Source organism: Diabrotica virgifera, chromosome 1, assembly GCF_917563875.1.
Source record: "Diabrotica virgifera virgifera chromosome 1, PGI_DIABVI_V3a".
Lineage (NCBI taxonomy): Eukaryota > Metazoa > Arthropoda > Insecta > Coleoptera > Chrysomelidae > Diabrotica > Diabrotica virgifera.
This window is the reverse complement of record NC_065443.1, coordinates 50687521-50705485: the sequence shown is the minus strand read 5'-3', so window position 1 is coordinate 50705485 and position 17965 is coordinate 50687521. Positions and strand designations below refer to the sequence as shown.

Below are 17965 nucleotides of genomic sequence, written 5' to 3'. Positions count from 1 at the left end.
CTTTCCGCACTAGTTAGGAAAATTTTATGATGTCGATATTTTCCAAGTTATGGGGGGAAATAGTGACAGTTAGAGGTTAGAGTTAGAGCATAACTATTGAATTGTCTCGTTAATTATGAGTTTTACGACAAAAATGTAGGTACCTATAATACAAAAATAGAACTTAGTAGATAGAATTAACTTTTACATAATTTTGAATTTTGATCTCTTTCATTTTTTTACGAATATTTAAAATTGTTTCAAATATGATTTCCTACAATTATTTCTTTTTGACAATTTTTTTCGTGCGGTTGATATTTTCCGAGTTAGCGGGAATATATTAAAAAGGGGTGGGGGAGCATAAATATTGAATTGAATCTTGTTTCCGAGCTGCCCCAAATTTTATAATTCTAACCTTTAGGGGAGGTCAATAGTGGTGTAAATTTAAAATTGCGACTGAATTCCGCTGAAGGGTTAGCCGTCATATTGATTTTAAAGGAGAACCGTTGATGCTAAATACCTCCACCATTTTCAACTTTTTTGCTCTACTGCTCATTATTTATAATAGTTCCCAGGTAGCAAGACTGTTTAACGCGCTCTATCTGAATCTGCGTTCCATTAGTGTGCAGATGGGTTATAGGTATAGATAGGGCTATTATAGCAATCGCCATTAAACCGGTTTTTGGTACGAAAATAGTGATTAGCAATTAAATTTAAGCATGAATTGTAATTTCGATTACCAAATATCGAATTCCAATTGTGAGTTCTTTCAAAAATCGTGCATGCAGCACTCTGCTTTGAATAACCCTGTTCAAAACATCCTATTTGTGATGAAAATTGCTTGTCCTGAAAACGATAATCTTGATTGTAATACAAAAAAACCTATTCATTTTTGTAATTTCAAAAGTATTTGGTCATCATCATCATCAATGGCGTTATAACTCTTCGAGACTCTGCCACATTTTTTATTATTTAAAATCAATACAGCTGCCCACGATGTGATATTTGATACCGTTCACGTTATCAACACCAGTAATAAAAATTTAATGTGTTTCTCGGTCGATGATCGAAATGCCACATCAGCGACTTGTTAATTATTGTGTTTTGACTGGAATAAGAATGTGAATTTTAACCGAATTTTTAACGTGCATACAAAAATTGCACATACAATTTTTTTTGTTTATGCTTATTTTTTATTATAATAAATATGTTGATTTTCACCCATTCGTGAGCAAAAATTTGGTTGTTTTGACTTCTGAGTAATACCAAAAAGTCAAAAATCGTTATAACTGAAAAAACTCGACAGATTTATGCTCGATAAACTCATAATACTCATAAAGCTAATAAAATATTTTTGATCTTTTCGTTTCACATGATTCACTGAGCGTTGGCTTATTTTTTAATATTTTTCCTTATTTTTTTTTAATTCATTGAATTATAGCGTTGATTGAGATATTAGAGGCCGTCCAATATATCAATCAACGATTATAGTGAATATGCTTATTTAATTTAAAAATAAAATAATTATATCCTCTTCTTCTTGCTGTGCCTGTCCGTGACGAATGTTGGCGATCTCCATGGCATGGCAATCTTTATTTTATCTGCAGCAATGCAGGAAAGCTTCACATATGTTGAGTTGAACCAGGTTCTGAGGTTCTTTAACCAGGATGTTCTTCTTCTTCCTGGACCTCGCTTTCCAAATATTTTTCCTTGGAGAATGGCTTGTAGGAGGGCATATCTGGATTCATTTCGCATAATGTGTCCAAAGTATTCCAACTTTTGAGATTTGATGGTCTCGGTTTTTCCCTATTCTTCTGTAAGGACCTCCTCATTTGTGACCCGATCAGTCAATGGGATTTTAAGAATTCTATTATAAGTTCAAAAAAAATTCAAAAAAATATGCTTGAAATATTTATTTCAAACTCTAAGCTCACCCCACCTTAAGGATAGCTATGACACGAATTTGATAGGCAAGCCATGCAAGTCGTTTTTGTCTATGTATGAAATTTAATAAAAAAATGTCTCATCCGGAAAGCAGATGGGTGCAGGTCGACCTATATTCGGATCTTAGACTATAACGTATATATAGTTTCGTAGAGTTTTGCTATCAGCCGTTGATGATTTGCTGATGAACGCTACTCGTGTTATTTCTTTCCGTTCATGTTCACAAGAGCATGTGTTAACAAGTAATTGGACTTCGTAAGTCCTAGGTTTTCATCCAAAGTAATCGAAAGTAGAACTGGAAGTCGATATTTTAACTCTTCGTGTAACTTTGCGTCGATTCATATACGATTTTACTAATTTTGGATCATATTCATTTACATTCATACCATACTTTGAGTCACTTTAAAACAGATACTTGCGGTTGCAACTCTAAAACTGAAGTCCGATGTTAAATTACTCATCTTTAATACCATCCTTGTGTTATAATCTTTTATTCGAAACCTCATTATTTGTCATTATATCTGTATTAATACGGAGGAGTTGTATGTAGGAGGACAGACGGAAAGACACTCATGAAACCGGAAGTATATATTTGTTCTCGCCTTGCGAAGGCTCGTCGAATAATATATCACTTTTACTATTCCGGTGACTTTAAAACAGTATTTCCGGTCCCATTTGTAAAACCGGAAGTACTTGGTCAAATTTCTCACCTTTAGTACCATCCTTGGATTATAAGCTTTCATTCGACACATCATTTGTCATTCAACCTGGTATAGTGACGGAAGAGTTATATTCGCGGTCGGACGGACCGACGGACAGACAGCCTTGGTCAAATTGCTCATCTTTAGTACCATCCTTGGATTATAAGCTTTCATTCGACACCTCATTTGTCATTCTACCTGGTACAGTAACGGAGGAGTTATATTCGCGATCAGGCAGACCGACGGACCAAATTGCTCATCTTTAGTACCATCGTTAGATTATAATCGTTCATTCGAAACCTCATTTGTCATTTTCCCTGGCATGATGACGGAGAGAAGTTACATTTGCGGTCGGACGGACAGATGGACAGGCAGCCTTGGTCAAATTTCTCATCTTTAGTACCATCCTTGGTTATAAGCTTTCATTCGACACCTTATTGGTCATTCTACCTGGTACAGTGACGGAGGAGTTATATTCGCGGTTAGGCAGACCGACGGACCAAATTGCTCAACTTTAGTACCATCGTTGGATTATAATCGTTCATTTGAAACCTCATTTGTCATTTTCCCTGGCATAATGACGGAGAAGTTACATTCGCGGTCGGACGGACAAATGGACCGACAGCCTTGGTCAAATTTTTCATCTTTAGTACCATCCTCGGTTATAAGCTTTCATTCGAAACCTTATTTGTCATTCTACCTGGTACAGTGACGGAGGAGTTATATTCGCGGTCAGGCAGACCGACGGACCAAATTGCTTATCTTTAGTACCATCGTTGGATTATAACCATTCATTCGACACCTCATTTGTCATTCTACCTGGCATAATGACGGAGTAGTTACATTCGCGGTCGGACGGACAGATGGACAGACAGCCTTGGTCAAATTTATCAGCTTTAGTACCATCCTTGGATTATAGGCTTTCATTCGACACCTCATTCGCTATTCTACCTGGTACAGTGACGGAGGAGTTATATTCGCGGTCAGGCAGACCGACGGACCAAATTGCTCATCTTTAGTACCATCCTTGGTTATAAGCTTTCATTAAATGTTCTAAACATTAATTACATTTTCATTCTAAATTAGACAATTAGACAAATTTGAGTGATATAATTGTTCTTCCCTGGTATAATTTTATAATATTGGGACATGAGAAGTAGGTAACAAACTATGATGAACCAATATGCGAAATAGATTTTTCCAATACTTTTGGTTTAGATTTTACCACGAGATACGAGCACAGTATTTATCCGAGTAAAATTTTCAGCGAGAACCTCCTAGAAAATGAAAAGTTCGCACCATCGCACCTCATATATAAAACGATTTCGAGTCATCTTAGCGAGACCGCACCTGCATACCTCTCTGTACTGAAACTAAACTATCAGCTGACTATAAAGTCTGGAGTCCGCGCTTCGCTTAGATATATATTGCGTTATTTCTCCGATAGAGGCAGCATCTCTCGGGAAAGAATCTTTTCTCTCTGTTGCACTGCGACTTGGGGACCTCTCTTTCATACAACGGCCGGCCTTAAAAATTACTTTGCAAAGAAAGAAAAATCCCCGGAAATTTGTGATGGCAATTTAGTACCTACCTAATCATAACATACCAAAATTAACATAAACATGGCAGTCCTTAAAAGTGATGAGTCAATTCACGATTGCAACACTCTCCTCAACTCAATAGTTTCAAGTGTCAAGAGAAGGAAAATTACATAAATAAAAAATAATGGTTGTGCGGCTTTCTTTTACTGTGAACTTAATCAATACCCAACTAAGAGAATCACGTTTGTGGTATCTATTTCAACCAGATAGTCATATATGAAAAATGAACTTTTAATAAATATTATAATCTTGATTTCCTAGTTAACGATTCCCGCTATTTCCCAAAATAAAATGTTTCATCATAATGGCCGACCTTGATAAAAATCACATAGTATTAGCAAGCTCTTTATTTATCAATTAAATTTGAATTATAGGCCTGGATCTCGCGTACCAAAAAAAGTTGATTAATAGCAAGCCGAAAATTTGTTAATAACTTAAACGGTGTCTAGTCGGACAAACTTTGATGTATGAGAACACTGGAACAGGGGAAGTTTTAATTCTGGAACAGCTTAATAATTTGGAACGTCAGATTACGAAAACGTTTCATATATTTTGTCGGTCAGAACTTCCAATTGATTTCTTATCATTTCATTAAACTCTCATGCAAAAATCAGACTGCGGTATTATCACAAACTGGGCATTTTAATAAAACACGAAGAACATGTCAAATGACAGGAATTATATTGGTGATAAATAGCAGTCTGATTTTTGCATGAGAGTTTAATGAAACAGTAACAAATCAATAATTGGAAGTTCTGTCCGACAAAATATACATGGAGTATTTTCTTACTGACGTTCCAAATTTTTAAACTGTTCTACAATTAAAAATTCCCATATTCCAGTGTTCCCGTACATAAAAGTTTGTCCGACTAGATAAGCTATGTATTAACAAATTTTCAGCTTGCTATTAATAAACTTTTTTTTGGTACGCGGGATCCAGGCCTATTATGGTTTTTTGGAATAATTACTTCAGCATAATAATTGTAAGAGCTTTTTGCGTTTTAATCTGGATAATTCAAAAATAGGGAGATCCCCTGAAATTTTTAGGAAAGCCCTATCCCTACTGCGCATAATTATATGTTATTGCGCATGCGCGTAATCTAGTGAAATTCTAGTGATTTTTTTCAGTGAAATCTAGTAACTTTTATAAATTTGACCTGGCAACACTGAGTGGATGTATTACTGTTTAAAGCACTGCAACCACGTGTGTAATATTCAACAGTGTAATTCCCGGGGTAAGTTTATTTTTGGTAAAAATAACAAATTTTGCAAATTTTTATGCATCATTCAATGTTAGACTTATTTAGAGTCTGCTTTATAATATAATATTATTCAATTTTTTATTTTAAAGCTTATAATGAATGTAAAACACGTATTTTGTAATTCCCGGGTCAGTAATTCCCATGTCTTTTTAGTGACACGGGAATTACAAGCAAGACACGGGAATTTCAACCACTTGTTATTTTATTATTGATGTTAATTTTTTTTCCAGAATCATGGCTAAACTTTCCAAAGAAGAGCTTTTACGAAGAAAACGAGAAAGGGAGAGAGAAAGACGCAGGAAAATAAGAGAAGATCCAATCAAAAGAGCTGAACAACAACAAAAAGAATACTGCTCAAGAAAGATTGGGTTTAGGAATTTGAGCCCCAAAAAATATCAAAATAAGTCTATCTTATTTCATGAAAGAAAAAGGTCTGTAGGTATGGATACTGTTCGACGACAGATACATAAGTATTTTAACGAGGATTTAAATTCGAGAATTTGTGCTGGAAAAAAAGAGTACATAACTCGAAATAAAGTAACGAAACAGAAACGATATTTAACAGATACAATGATTAACCTTCACAAGAGATTTTTGAATACTTATCCAGGTATTAAGGTGAGCTACGCTTTTTTTGCAGATGTCGTCCGTTTTGGATATTGCAAATGAAAGTTTCCAGTAGAGATACTTGTATGTGCACTACACACGCAAACATGGAGCTTATTACTTCTAGTTTATTTCAATTCGGAGTTTTAAGTTCAAAAAATTTGACTACCATTATTAAAAGTTTATGCTGCGAGAAAAAAACTGAAAATTGTCTATTACGTGTGTGTGGTGTGTGAAAAATGTCAAGAGACTGATATAACATACAATAACCACGATAAAAACAAGCCTGTCAAATATTATAAATGGTCAACAAAAAAAGAAGGATATTACGACCCCAAAAGTAACACAAATAAAACTACGATTAAAACCGTAAAAATTCTTGTTCCAATAACATTGGGATCTTTAAAGAATTTGAATCCAAATTGACTGGATTTTTGGCACACGAAGCACGAATATGTCACCAATTCCAGGCAATTTCGGGCCTTAAGAAGCAACTTTCGCAGAAATCTATCCTAATACACTGCGACTTTAGCGAAAATTATAATTTAAAATATGCCCAAGAAACACAATCGTTTCATTTCGGAGGCTCAAGGCAACAAATAAGTTTACATACAGTCGTCGTCTACAAAACAACTGCAGATTCTATTGTTAAACCTACCTCTTACTGTACGATATCAGAATGTCTTAAGCATGATGTTCCTGCTATTTGGGCCCACTTATTACCGGTGCTAAAGGATTCAATAGGAGATGCCACTACAGTTCACTTTTTAAGTGATAGCCCAGCGACCCAATATCGCAATAAATTTATGTTTAATTTTTTGGTCAAAAATTTAAATCGACACTTTAGTCAAATAAAAATGGTGACATGGAATTATTGCGAGGCTGGACATGGAAAAGGACCACCTGATGGTATTGGAGAGGTATGTAAACGAACTGCTGATCGTATTGTAGCACAAGGATCTGATATTGATTCACTAAGAACACTTATAGACGTGCTTGAGAAAAATTGTGCAAAGATTAAGTTTTATGTCATCACGGAACAAGAAATTAATAAGATAAGGCAACAAGTGGAACAAAATGGTAACCTTATTTTTAAAGGTACTATGAAAGTACATCAGGTAGTAACAAAATTTTTGTCAAAATGTTGATTTCGCAGTTTGTCTTGTTTCACGTGTGAAGAAACATGCCATCATTATGGACTTGGATGTTTGAAGTATAAAGATTTTGATTCTAAAGATGTTCCCTGTACAAGCAAGACTTCAAAGTTGAGATATGAAGATGTTTACAGTGATTCTGAAGAAGATGGAGTTGTAATGTCTTCAAAAATAAAACCAGGTTGCCACATTCTTGTCGAAGTTAAAATTGACGCTAAAAAAATGTTTCCAATGAAAAATACAAATATGCAGCTATATGCCAAAGCGAGATGGATGAAGATGGAGAAGTTAAAGTTATGTTCCTCAAAATATGCGATAGTAAATCGAAGTTATTTAGTTTCGACGAAGAAGACATCTCATATGTAGATTTTAATAATATTTTACGTATTCTTCCGGATCCAACTCTTGTCTGCAAAGGCAATCGAATTTACTATTCGTACCCAACGGAACTTGACGTTTTTGAAAAATAAGGTTTTTTAGTTTTTTAAGATTTAGAAACATATTTAGGTTATCTTTTTTATTTATTTTTAAGTTAGAAAGACATTTGATTTGTATACTTTTTACATTATAACACACATTTTATAATCTCTAGTGTTTTATTGTAATTCCCATGCACTTGGCGTAATTCCCGTGTCTGCCCTTTTCAGAAAATTGTAAAAAAATCAAAAACCGGTCTTAATTCAGAACGTTTTTTGATAAAATCTTTTTTCTAATAAAAAACCACATCTAATAAAATGAAAATTTGATATCTTATTTGAACTTTTTTGTTTGCCAAAAATCTGTATTATGAGACTCACTTTGCAGAGAATCACCCATCACTTAACACACGTACACTCCAGTACTAACACACTGCTAGCTACCGAACTAAAACTAAGATTTTGCACGAAACTTGTGAATAGATATGCGGGAGGTCTGACAGTAAAAACACAGATGCTTCAAAGGGCCGCTTCTTAAACGTTTTACCTAATATCTATATTTGAAGAATATCATATTTCACCGGCTTAAAGCTATTCCACAGTATTTTTTACTTGGACAATACTATATACTTTCATTTTTCTCTACCTCCTTTATAACGTCACTCTGATATAGTGTCATTTTTTTACTGGACCTTTCAATGACGCTATAAGCAAGTTCCACTGTATTTATTTGGTCTGGATCAGTATCATTCCAAATCTTGATAGCTACTATTTCTACCTCTTGTAAGATTCTAGGAGGTGGCAAACACTGTTGTAGTCTTCTGCCAATTATGTCACACAAATGTTCGATCACGTTAGGATCTGGCTATACGAAGAAAAATTCAAAGTCCAAAGATTTACGTGTTGTCAATTCGATTACAGTTTGTGAACGTAAGGTTTTGCATCATGCATTAGCAAAAATTGTTACCAAGATAAGGAGCCGATAGGATGGTAGCTAAGCCCTTCGTTATGTAAGATCATTGCTTGAACACACTCATTACCGGTCACGGGTCAAATTCCTTGTAGTATGTTCCATTTCAACCAAACAAAAAAAATACAGACATAATTGGAGCTTTAAATAATAAATCTACTAATTTTCACAACAAACCAGACACTTTTTAACTGTTAACAATTTGACATCTATTAAATTGTTAATTTCTCATAGCCTACTTTAGGCTTGCCTATTAAACTAAGCAGAAAATGAGAATTGTCAAAGTACTGTCAAAGTATAAAGACGTATTTAAAAAGTTCTTTCCAAAACTTTAAATATTTCGAAGTTCTAAACCTTTTTGAAGGACCAGACAGGCTGCCGACGAGTTTGTACAACATCGAATATCTCAAAAATAGGTATACATTTCGTGGGGCAGAAAAGTATGTTAAAAAAAACAATTATAAAGAGGACCGATGGAGGTAAGTCCAAATATTTATTCAAATCTTCCGCTGTTTGATAATTCTGATATTGATATTGATCAAAATAATGAAAATTTAACGTGCAATGCCTTAAACGGCGTTTCTAAAACACCTAAGGCCATAGCGGAAAAGAAAAAACAGACCAACATGGAACCAGAACACGAATCAGAAATAGTAGAGAAAAATAAAACTAGAAACAAAAATAAGAAGGCAGCAAAACGTCAAAGGCCGAATGAGAGCCAGGAAGATGAAGATTCAGTGGCTGAAATGAAAAAGCAACTAAAAGAAAAGGATGAAGAAATTAAAAAACTCAGAAACCAAATCCACCAATTGAATGATAAAATCAATGGACTACAAAATACAATAATAAACTCTCAAGAAAAAGTAATCGAAACTATAGATAAAAGATTCGACAAACTTAAAAACGAAAACCAGACAACCGATATACAAATAAATGAAAAAAAATCGATGACAGCAATCCCAAAGGAAAAAATTGAAGATACTAATAATAACATCGCAAATAAAAAAAATTTACCCATAACACCCACAACAAAAACAAATGAAGATTTCCCTTCCCTGCCAAAAAAGGTCGGAAAAGACAACAGCGTGCCATCAACATCTAAGGTACAAGAACTATTTCCTTCCCTACCGAATAAGGGCAGGGAAGAGACAATGGAAACAAGCGAAATTGATAATATCCTAATCACCCAACAAAACAATCAAGAAAGCACTATAAACAGGTCCAAACCAAAACCACCCGTCATAAAACTACAAACAGTAAACGAAACAGGAACAATATTGAAAATTGCTGAAACTCAAAAGATATACACAGACAATAAAATCTCCAAAAACGGAAGAGAAACACTCATTCAAACAAAATGCCCTGAAGATTATAGAAAATTTACCCATATCTTGGAAGATTATAACAAAGAAATCAAAATTCAGTGGATCGCCTTCCCATTAGACGAAGATATCAAGCCCAAAATGGTTATTAGAGGACTTCCCTCAAATACAAAACCTATAGATATACAAACGGAACTAACAAATAAACATGAAATAAATACAATTAACGTAAAAAACATGAAGTCTAGGAAGGCAGACAAAAAATCTCTGCCAATGTTTATAATTACAGTGGAAAAAGAAGACGTACCCAAAGCCAAGAAAATTACCAACCTTATGTACAGCCGGTTCCTAAAAAAACTGATACGACTCTTAGTAAGATTTGATCATGTTGAGCAGTGTATTTGATTGATCTGACATTTATTATGACATACAAATAATAAAATAAACAAACAACAAACAACTGATTACATATTATGTTAATTCATAAATTGTACTAATTATTAAGGTTTAAATGTTTATATTATTTTAAATATATCTAAACTTTTATATTAACTATCTAAATGATAGTTTTTACATCAAATAGATCACATAATTATTGTAAACGTGGATTATACAACAAAACAAATTAATATTCAATTCAGCCCTGTAACTTATTAAAATAAATATTATAGAAGTTTTCAGGGACTTTCAGCCCTCGGTAATAATGTAGTCTTTCATTCTGAGTTTAAATTTTTCAAAAATATTTATTAGTTTTCTCAGGATTCGAAGAAAATGAATACAATTAAAATACATTGAGAATTTTGACATGCGTCACAATTTTGCATTAACTCAATGTAAAATTCTAAACTGTTAAATTCCAGCTTCCCTAATTATTTGACATCAAAAGACATTAGAAACTATTTGTAGAGGATTGAAATCTGTATTGAAAACAACTGTTAAAATTGGTCTACGTAATTAAACATATTCCAAAATTTTGTAAAAATGTAATACATTTCAGTTTTCAGCCCAAACTTAGGCCACACACAATGCAATAATGTTCACATTTTTGAACTGTCAATATTTTTATTTTATCATCTATTGTTTAAAAAAAAACCCAGTTGATAAGATACTCTCAGTTGCGGAGAAAGTATTAATAATAAAGATTAATAATAAAGTCTAATAACCGTGGAACAGAATAAGCTATCTGACAAATTTTAAGATTTGGCAGTGACATTGACAGTATGTAAATATTAAGTATTTATCCTTCAAAATACACTGCTCAATTTTCTACAAAATACGCTTCAAGAGTCGTATCAGTTTTTTTTGGAACCAGGTGTACCGGGTGGCCAACTAAGAACGGCCGTCGGCTATATCTCAGAAACGGATTATGTCAGAGCTTCGGGATAAAAAATTTTATGACAAAAGTGACCTCGAGAAAAGCCTGGAAATTATTTTTAGAATTGTAGGTCTACCGCTAGATGGCGCAATTTAAACAGAAAAATTTAAAAAGGAAAATTTGACAAAATTTTACCAATTAACAGGCATTCAAAATACGATCATCTTATTCTTCATAAAATTATGCGTATATTTTGTAATACAAGTTTTGGTCAATCTTTTAAAATAAGAGGTAGGGGAGAGTGGGAACCTTGTTACGGAAAAGTGCTTGTAAGTCCGGTTCTGCTTAACCGATCTTTACAAATTTGGTCTTGTTGTAAACAGCTCTTTACTGGCAATGTAGGAGTTATAATGTCGAAGCAACCTAATATGTTTGGTACCTGCTAGAGGGCGCTATTTAATTTTTATTTTAAATCTAGTTTTCCTTGAAAAATATTAAATAGAAACATACCGTTTTATTATCAGATTATAAAAGAAGAATAAATTAGCAATAAAATACCGAAAACAGCATGTCGATATCTTCTTCCAATCCGGAGATATCTTAAAAAACGTGTTAAATGGGAGAAACTTTTATGCTTAACTTAACAGTAGTTATAAACCCACTAACTTAACTAATAATTGCATAGGTCTTACAAATTACATTAATTTACAATAACAATACATTGTAAATCATAAATTATAAAAAAAAATGCTCAGATACAATTGGCTTTTAACTACATAAATTAAAATTTATACTTACCTACTACCAATAATACACAAACTAAGTACCTAAGTAAATTCCAAAATAGTAATTACTGAGAAAAAACTAAGACTAATGGCGCCCAAGGTGCTCAAAATGTTGTCCATCATTTGCAATACAAGACAAAAGTCTCCGACGAGTGGATAAAACGGAAGCTTCAATTTCTGCTACTGGGATGCTTTGTATTGCATCTCGTATTCTTTGAATCATATTATCCCTTGTCGTAGGTCTATTAATAAAAACTATCTCTTTTATTCTTCCCCACAAATAAAAATCCAAACACGTTAGGTCGGGGGACCTTGCTGGCCAAGCAAATAGGCTTCCACGTCCTATCCACCTATCAGGATAGGTTTGGTCTAAGAAATTCCGAACACCTCTATAGTAATGTGCTGGGCACCCATCATGCTGAAAAATCATGTCTCGACGAGTTGCTAATGGTACGTCTTCTAAAAGTAGTGGCAATTGGTTCATTAGAAAATCTAAATAATTTTCTCCATTCAAATTTTCATTAAAAAAATATGGTCCAATTATTTGTCCACCTAGAATACCGCACCATACATTAACAGACCAACGACCCTGATGCCGAACCTCCTGCATCCAATGGGGATTCGTTTCAGACCAGTAATGCATATTATGGCGATTTACATGGCCATCACTACGAAATGTAGCCTCATCTGACCACATAATACTTGAAAGTAATTCGGGGTTGTCGTCTATCATATTTAGTAGCCAGTTACAATAATCCAGCCTGGTATCGAAATCTTCAGCATTTAAATGTTGGTGTAGGACAAGGTGATATGGATGCAATCTAAAATAGTAAATTTTGAGATAATTAAAATTTTGCAAAATGTGGAAAATATAAATATTTACAAACTATCATTCAAATATTGGATGAACTATAAAAATTATGGCGTATTCTAATTGCGAATAAAGTAAACGAATATGATTTACTAAAGTTACCTGTGGTCTCTTAAAATATTTTGGACAGTGGTTCGACTTATTCCCAAACTTCTGGCGATAGCTCTTGTGCTTAAATGGGGGTTTACATTTATAAACGCTAAAACGTTTATTACATTTTCCTCAGTGCGACCTATACGACGTCTTCGATGCAAAGGTAAATGCACACTTCCTGTCGTACGTAAACGTTGTGCGATTCGAATAAAAACTCGTCTACCGTGATGTCGTCTGTTGGGATACTGCTGTGCATATACTCTAGCAGCAACAGTGGCATTTCTCATACATTCAAAATAAACTGCCAACATGTCAAAAGCTTCTTCATTTGTAATAATCATATTTTTATATTTATATTAACGAATGTAATTAATTAAAAAGGTAACAACATAAACAATAGACACAATTACAACGCCATTAAAAGTTTTGACATTAGAAGCGATATTCATTTGTTAATCATAGCCTTGCTTGTAGGTATGTAAAGGGCAATTTATTTTATACTTATTACTGAAGTGTAATAATTTGACTGTTACTGATTAATCGACTTAGGTAATAGTTTCCTAATACTTTTCATCAGTCCTTGATTCATAAGATAAATGGTGGTACAATATACCTACTTACCTAATAATATAGTAACATAATAAGTCGAAATTAGAATATGCATAAAAGTTTCTCCCATTTAACACGTTTTTTAAGATATCTCCGGATTGGAAGAAGATATCGACATGCTGTTTTCGGTATTTTATTGCTAATTTATTCTTCTTTTATAATCTGATAATAAAACGGTATGTTTCTATTTAATATTTTTCAAGGAAAACTAGATTTAAAATAAAAATTAAATAGCGCCCTCTAGCAGGTACCAAACATATTAGGTTGCTTCGACATTATAACTCCTACATTGCCAGTAAAGAGCTGTTTACAACAAGACCAAATTTGTAAAGATCGGTTAAGCAGAACCGGACTTACAAGCACTTTTCCGTAACAAGGTTCCCACTCTCCCCTACCTCTTATTTTAAAAGATTGACCAAAACTTGTATTACAAAATATACGCATAATTTTATGAAGAATAAGATGATCGTATTTTGAATGCCTGTTAATTGGTAAAATTTTGTCAAATTTTCCTTTTTAAATTTTTCTGTTTAAATTGCGCCATCTAGCGGTAGACCTACAATTCTAAAAATAATTTCCAGGCTTTTCTCGAGGTCACTTTTGTCATAAAATTTTTTATCCCGAAGCTCTGACATAATCCGTTTCTGAGATATAGCCGACGGCCGTTCTTAGTTGGCCACCCGGTACATGAGAGTAGTAATAGAAGATCTAAGAAAGAGCAACGGACCAACTCAATGTTTTAATTGCCAGGGCTTCCACCACGCCCAAAATGCATGCTTCAAAGACGCTAGGTGCGTAAAGTGCGGAGAAAATCACAAGAGTAAATTCTGCCAAATTCCAGCAGAACATAAAGCAAAATGTGCTAATTGCCAAGGGCAACACCCGGCAAGTTATAGAGGATGCCCAAAGATACCTGCCTGGGGAAGACCCAGACAAATAATAACAGAAAACAGAACACATCAGCCTAAAAGAAACAATGGGCAATCGTACGCCCAAATCACCAAACCAACACAAAACCCAACAACAGATTCGACCATATTAATTTCAAAAGAACAACAAAAAGGACTGGCCACGATGATAGAAGAGCTAGTCATAAAAACGGTAAGTGAAGCGATTAAAAATGTAAAAATAGCACTGAACTAAGGCACGAAACTAGGGGATACCTGAAGATACGCTCCTGGAATTCAGGCGGCATAAGAACTAATACAAACGTGCTGGACGAATTAATAAATAGATATGAAATGGATGTCGTAGCATTGCAAGAAACTAAACTAACTCATACCATCAATATCAAGTTTCTAGGATACGACATCTACAGGAACGACCACAGAGCAAATTCAGGAGGAACTGCTATCCTAGTGAGAAAAGGAATAAATCATACATTACAACATACGCCACCACTAAACACTATGGAAGCAACAAGAATAAAAGTCCAGATGAGACAAGGTGAAATAAGGATCACTTCAGCATATGTAAGGCCAACAGATCCTTTAAATGACGACGACCTGATTACGTTCCTGAACGCCAAAGAACCGTCCATAATAATAGGAGACCTAAACGCCCGATCCCCTAACTGGAACGATAGAGCTACAAACAGAAACGGTAGAATACTGAATAATTATCTAGTGAACAACGAAGACACCATGGTGATTGGGCCCGTCGAACCAACATACTTTCCTGGAAATGCTCTACCAACCCATTTAGATATAGTAGAGGCCAAAAGCCTAGGACTACAAACAGACATCCGAACCTTAAACGAAGGATCAGCAGACCACAACCCCATACTCATAGAAATAGGTACATGGGAAGAAGATAACAAAACAACAAAGAAAAGAAAGAAAACCAAGTGGTCTAACTTCAAACGCCTAGTGAGCATAGGAATTGGAAACATTCCTACAATTGACAATCCACAAGAAATAGAGGAAAAAGTCCTAGAGCTCGAAAACATCATAAAAGAAGCACTAAGAAATAGCACTACTGAAGAAGAATATGAAATTCATATGGAAAGATTTAGAGACATAAATCAGGAAATAAAAGAAATGATAAGGGAAAAGAACAGAGCCAAAAAGAGAGCCAGAAGAACAAGAAACCAGGAAGATAAAAATAGGGCAAATCGACTGAATCGACAAGTCAAACAGGCACTAATAGACCATAGAAGCCAAAAGTGGGAAAACTACATAAAAGAAATGGAGGAAAGGAGCCAAAATATGCAAGAAATATGGAGGCTCCAAAGAACTTTAAGAAACGATAGAAAACCCATTCCCCCACTACATGGAGAAAATGGGATCGTCTACACAGAAGAAGATAAAGCCGAGGTGATGAGAAGGACACTTGAAAGAGAGTGTACACTGAATTATCACCAAGACAAAGATATAGACTTTATCGAAGAAGTCGAAGAAACAGAACTAGAAACGCCCGAAGAACAAGAAGAAATAATAAATCCCACATCACCAAGAGAAATAAGTGAACTGATTCGAAAAAGTTCACCAAAGAAAGCACCTGGTCCAGATGAAATCACTAACAGAGCTCTGAAGTATCTTCCCTCGAAAGCAGTTGTGTATTTGACAAATATAACAAACGCAATACTAAGATACAGGCTCTTCCCAAATCGATGGAAGGAAGCCCATGTAATTATGATACCCAAGCCAGGAAAGAACCACATATTTCCTCAAAATTACAGGCCGATTAGCTTACTTCCAGCAGTCAGTAAGATAGTGGAGCGGGTTATCCAAACCAGGCTCCAATCAGAGACAGACAGGCTAGGCATAATCCCAGAATCACAGTTTGGATTCAGAGCTCAACATTCCAGCGAACTTCAAATATTAAGACTTACCGAATATATAGTAGCTGGATTCAATGACCAACAATATACGGGAGCAGCCTTTCTGGATGTAAGCAAAGCCTTTGATAGAGTGTGGCATGAAGGACTGACATACAAAATGAGAGATTATGGATACAGCGGGGCCATGACAAAACTCATCTCCTCGTACCTAAGCGACCGGAAGTTCAGGATCCGGATAGGACCAGAACACGGAATGCCAGAAGCTGGAGTACCACAGGGGGCAGTTTTATCACCCCTTCTGTATAGCATATATACAGCAGATGTTCCAAGAACACCCGGAACATTGATCAGCCTTTATGCAGACGACACTGCAATTGCTGCAAAACACATAAATATATAAGACGCTAGATATAGCTGTAAGAAATCTACAGACAGCATTGGATACAATAGAAGAATGGAGTATCCAATGGAAAATAGCAATAAATCCAGATAAGACCCAAGCGGTTATCTTCAAAAAGAGAAGAGATAACCCAGAAGAACAGCTAACATTGCAAGACAGACCCATCGAATGGCAACATCACATGTCAACGCAACAGTCCAGAAAACAGCAGCGGCCAGATCGGCAATAAGAGGACTCACAGGAAGAAGAAGCAAATTAGCTATGAAAACAAAATTAAGACTGATAAATAGCATTATACTGCCAATAATTACATACGCATCTCTTGCATGGGGTCACATAAGTCAAAGTAACAAAAAGAAGATACAAGCGGCACACAACTGCCTCAGAGAAGCTGCAAACGTGCCCAGATACGTCGCCGAACGGTTCTTATTTCGAGACCTAAAACAAATAAGAGTACTGGATATTATGGAGGAAAAAGCCAGAACAAAATTTGCTGAGCTAGAAGACCACCCAAACCGGATCTTGCAAGAGATATTAAGGTATGATGTGTACCATAGATGGAAACATAGGAGACCCAAACAACAAATATTAGTAAATATATAATAAAGGCTAGATAATCGTAGCTCTATCAAAAGAAGACAACTTGCTCACCTTTGGCATCTCATTATATTTATTAATGTTGATTTTTATAATTTTCAGACATCCCTCAAAAAAAATATACAAAAAAAAAAAAAACTTCAAAACGGCTTCAGCCACTAAACAAATCAATAAAATATTAACAATAGGCGAAAGCCACAAAAAAATATTAGTAACAAAACCCAAAAAACGGGCATGAGGGGCCCACATCCTCGAGCGCCGAGTCGTCGAACTGGACATAGCCCAGAGCGGGGACTCGGCGCCCGAGCAAGCAAAACAGATCGAAGATAAGTCACTAGAGATAGCGGGAATAGAGCGCCTCACGCTGGCCTGCATTGATCGGGGTAGGATTTCATATGGGAGTCCGTGTACCCAAGACTCCCATATGATAAGCACTTGGCTGATTGAGAGCCCCTATAGCGCATCAGAGTGCTATCGGGGGGTAAGTAGATGGTCTGGAGCATTGAAGCGGGGTGGAGTGATTCCTGCTTATAGGAGTTAATCCTCCTCGCCCCAATG

General features: G+C 35.1%; 1 protein-coding gene across 1 annotated transcript in view; it reads right to left on the bottom strand.

Annotated features, from left to right (window-relative positions):
- The window catches only part of LOC114325549 (protein tramtrack, alpha isoform-like), an 88061-nt gene that overhangs the window by 68254 nt on the left and 1842 nt on the right, over positions 1–17965 (bottom strand). The gene's annotated exons all lie outside the window — the stretch shown is intronic.